This window comes from Cannabis sativa, chromosome 1, assembly GCF_029168945.1.
Source record: "Cannabis sativa cultivar Pink pepper isolate KNU-18-1 chromosome 1, ASM2916894v1, whole genome shotgun sequence".
Taxonomy (NCBI): domain Eukaryota; kingdom Viridiplantae; phylum Streptophyta; class Magnoliopsida; order Rosales; family Cannabaceae; genus Cannabis; species Cannabis sativa.
Window position 1 is genome coordinate 53157034 of NC_083601.1, and position 4939 is coordinate 53161972.

The 4939-nt window shown below is 29.8% G+C and overlaps 1 long non-coding RNA gene across 1 annotated transcript; it reads right to left on the reverse strand.

Moving 5' to 3' along the window:
- Positions 1-1319: 1319 nt before the first annotated feature.
- LOC133033612 (uncharacterized) lies at positions 1320-4625 on the reverse strand. The gene is made up of 2 exons (XR_009685767.1): positions 4268-4625; positions 1320-4105 (listed from the first exon to the last, which is right to left on the reverse strand). It is a non-coding gene; the product is annotated as an uncharacterized LOC133033612 (long non-coding RNA).
- Between the last annotated feature and the right edge of the window lie 314 nt (positions 4626-4939).

The following is a 4939-nucleotide window of genomic DNA, read 5'->3' on the forward strand; positions in this document are numbered from 1 at the left end:
TATATATATATATTTACTAGATGAAAGTTACGTGGCGAGCCACGTAAATATTAGTTTTATTTAAGATCTAGTGGTTTTTGTTTAAGAATTCGGTAACTAATTGTAAATTATTTTTTAAACGATTTGTTTTATAAAAGTAAGGTTGTTAAGAATGCCATAATTGTGTATATAAACATATGATATACACATTGTTATTAATAATAACCAGTAAATTTATCTCAATATATTCATACTCATATAATAATTATCCTTAATGTGATGAAATAATTTATGATAAGTCATATCAACACATGACTTTAACATTTACTCTTGGTTTCGAGAAAATTAAAAGGATCAATATATGTATTTTGGAAAATTTAAAGAAAATATTATGTAATGAAATGAATGAAATGAATGAAAAAATGTCATCTTAAAATAAGGAAAAAGAATTATTAGTTAAAGTTTCAATATAGAAAACCTTATGAAAAATAAAACTAAGCATAATGAAACGTTATCTTAATTTTCTATGGGCTCAGCAGTTTAAATGGTGAATTGATTGTACTTTGAGCTCATCCGTCGTTTTGGATCTACATACAACTGAATTTTCCATTTAATGACTGATAATCTCTCCGTAGTTTTTTTTTTAGAGAAACAAGCGATGCATCTGCAAAATTTAATTTAAATATTACTTTTATGATTATTAAGATAAGTTTCAGTAGGCTTGTAATTGCAGAAAAAATATTACACATTTATATATATATATATGATATACTAAATATGAAAATATACCTTAGTTGAATACGACTTTAATTGAACTGCAATACATGATAATATATTTTCTGCAACATCTCCGAACATCACAACATCTAGTTTTTCAGTACCATTGTTGAGTTGAACATATGTCTTTGCACTAATGATCCATACAGAATATGTAAACGTTGGTATGAATGTAACTTAAGTTCAAATGTCAATTTAAATATAATGCTTTTACCGTGGTGTAAGAAGATATCTTTTTCTGCAATTTGGATTCTCACATTCATTTTCTTCATTGTCATTGTAGAAATAATTTTTGTATTACATGAATCATAACATGTAATAGAAAGCTTGATTGAGATTTTTTAATATCATTTTAATATATGAGTTACGTATGTTAAAAAATTCAATATTATATCATAAAAAAAAATTATTGATATTTATTTAAGTTTATATACGTGATCAATGTTATGAGTTATGTATGTTAAATATTTAATATTATATAACTTTTTTATTATATAAATACTGATGCAACAGCAAAGAGACATATAAGGGTGACAAGAAGGTAGGAACAGTTTAAACCATAAGAAAGAATCAAAAGATTAGTAAAGGGACATCTCGAATAAAAGCCAATGGAGCCTTGTATGTATAGAATGTGGAAGCAATACACAAAGTGATTCAGAAAGAAGAAAATAAATGATCATTTCATCTTGTTCCCAGAAGACTGCGTGTTAGATTCACGCCTAGAAGAATAGTATTAGTTAGAAGAGATGCCATGGCCAATTTCTGTGGAGATTGAGCTCAGAAAAAGGTGGTTGTGTTGGCTACGGAATCTCATGATTTTCGGTAAGCAGATCCACAACAAATGCATGGTCGTAGCTCAGCAGAGGCTTGTACACTAATTAGCCCAATTTGGAGCAACCAAGATGCTCCTCAGCTTGAAAATTACCTCCTAGGCTTGGATCAACTAATTCACCAAGTGTACTGCTTCCATAATGGCTCCAAACCTTTACATAATGGTCTTTATCACATTATTTATGACCGTCTTTAACCTATGTTTGAAACAAAGAGCTTACCATCTGCACAACAGGGGTTTGGACTTTTATTGGAAGAATTGTTCTTTCTTCCACATACTACTTAAAAGACAAGAATTCTAAAACTATAAACACTTGCCTTCTCGGACCACTTGCCACTAAAAATTTACTCAAGAGCCAAATAATAATCACTTAGAAAGTCAATTGAAATTTGTATCAGATATGGGATTCCAAAAAGGCAGTAATCAAAATCATGACCAAATCCAAGTGGGTTATTTCAAACTTACAGTGTCCCAAAAATAGCAGTGATGATGTCAGTTTAATCTTTTGAAGGTCCTCATTCTTTGCATATTCTTCGTTTTATCATCTCTTTAACTTCTACAATGAAATTAAAACCTTAAATTTTCAAACAATAAAAAATAAAAGTAAAAGCAATAATAGATTAATTGAATTTCTCAGCAAAAGAATAATAGATGAATTAAATCAAATGTACTTTCACATTCTTAATCAAAGAATACAGAGTAGTACACAGAGATGGAGATCTAAACTAACAAAATTTCACCCAGTATCAAAAATAAAGATAAGTAATAAAAAATAAAGATGAAAATTAAGAACCAAAAATAGTTCAAATGTATGTATTTTAAATTCTTTTTATAAAACTTGGTATAATCGTTGAGATGCTTATAAGAAAAATAAGATTATACTTTTTCATCAATAAGAAAGCTCTTGGACCCATTTCCGCAACAAGTGGGAGTGATTACGAAGCATTAATTCAATAAAGATATTAAAAACTATATCTAAGATATAATGGAATCTCAACCAGTGGCTATCTACAGAGTGACAATTGATAATAACTCAAAAACAATCAGTAAGTAGTCACTCCCTAATTCACAGTTAAGAAATGATACAATTTGTAAGTGATGTTATGTTTAGTTCAAAGTCAATACAAATTAAGAAACACATAAAAACAACCATTTGAGTGAATCATCAACTAAATTAAGAGAAGTTAAGAAATTAGATTAAGGAAATAAGCCTTTTCACTAACAAACTCAAATCGAGCATTAAGTTGAGATTTTTAGAACAAAAAAGAAAAAAAGCAATATAATACCTATAAATACTAAATAACAAAGTGAAAGTTAAGATATTACCAGAAGGCATCTTACCCATTGAATGGGCCAACACCATCCCTTTTCCTCTGCTACATTTCACTCTACCTTTTTTTTTTAACCTCAGTTGAAAGAATCGATTGAATTGCTCAACATTTTTTATTGTTTAGATTGAACTTAGATAAAATTAGCAGTAGTAAAAATTTATATATTCATATTGATTGACTATTTATATTATACTAATGGAAATCATATACCACCTACAACATATATAACTGTTTTTTGCTTAAACAAAAAATTAATAAACCTAAGTACCTAAGCAACACATTGATAATCAGAGAGGTAGTTTAGTACTAAAACAAAATGTATATTATTTATGTATGTGTATTCATTTTCAATAACCATGGAAGTTTGTCCTCGTGGCCACATAGTAATGCAAGTAAGTGACCAAGTCCAACCACATGACAAATTTGTATTTGGAAGGTATCAGAATTGAAAAACAAGAGAAATTTTCATCCAAAGTAAAAGCAACTGTATTAACCATAAAGAAAAGAAAAACCAGCCCTATAAATAGCTTAATGATTTGAACAGACCCATTACAAAGGAAAGCACACCGAGCGAGCAACCATGGTTGTCCAAGTTGCAATATCTTTTCTTTCACTTGCAACAAGCAATTAGTCACTGTTTGAATCAAAATAAGAACACTCTTTCTAGGACTTTGACTCCACTATAAATGATACCAAAGCCACAAGATAAGAAGCTAGTAAAGTAAGAAACAAATGGAATGAGAGAGGAAAAGCTAGAACTGAGATCACTTACCAGATAAAAAGGGTAAGCAAACAGTGAAACGATAGAGTTGTTGCATGACATAAATACAAACAAACACACATATATTGTATGGATGCCAAGATTCATTGTTTTCTAAATTATAAACTCTAAAATTATGTCAAAACATGTTAATTTAAAATGCATAATGTGTAGAGAAAGATAGTTACTGGGTGGCAGAGGCAGAATGTTCTTCAAGCCAGTTTCTTCTTATGTGCTTAAGATAGTTAAGAATCGCATTATGAGTGAAATCTAAAGGTGCCATTGCCCAAGATGGAAGCTCTCAAAACCTCACTATCTACCTAATGGAATTTTAAATAAACCCATTTATCTAAATTCTTCATATACAATTATCTCTGATATATATTATCACACTTTTGTTTATAGAAGCTTCAGAGAACCATCCTTCTGCAACATTGAATTTATAAGGGACATATATTATTGAAGAGAAAAAGAAATAGCAAAAAAAAAAGAAGAAAAATGCATCGTTTCTGATAGATAAAAATTAACATTTTTTTACCATTATTCTCACTAACTAAATAGAAAATAATCAAGAGACTATCAACTCACCAAAATAATCAACCGGGATTCTTCCATTTAACAACCGGTCGGTGGGCGCCGGTTGACCGGTTGTCGAAATCTCAGCCATAGGCAAGGTGATCGACTCGCGAAACCCTTCCAAGAAAGTTATTGGTGCCGAAATCAATAAAGTTGCCGCCTATGGAGGAGGACGATAAAATAGTGGGTTGATAGTGCCAGTAGTGAGAAAAAGATGCATAAAAATAGAAAAAAAAGGTAAAATTCTGAGTTTAATCGATCGCCAGATTCTGAGTTTAACTCGATTGGAATTGAGAGTAAAATTCTAATTGGGACCAATTGAAAATAGCGTGAAAGAGAAGAATGGTTAACGGAATGGCGTTAAAGTTAAAGTTAAAGTTAACGGCGTTAGGGTTAAATTTAACAGAATATTCTTTTATTTGTAAAGTATATTCTGTTAAACCAAGAAATGCCGTTAGATAGGCACTTTTAATATATAAAGATATATATATATATATATTTATATAATAGATACTGATAAGTTGTACGTACTTGTACCCCATGAAAGAAAAACTGGCTTAATTGCTTTAGCTATTCTTAATTATAAGAAAAAAAACACAAAGCAAGCATATCTTCGTTTCCCTTGATCGATAACAAGTTAGGTACCACCAATGAATTAACAATTATATGCAATGTGCATATGGT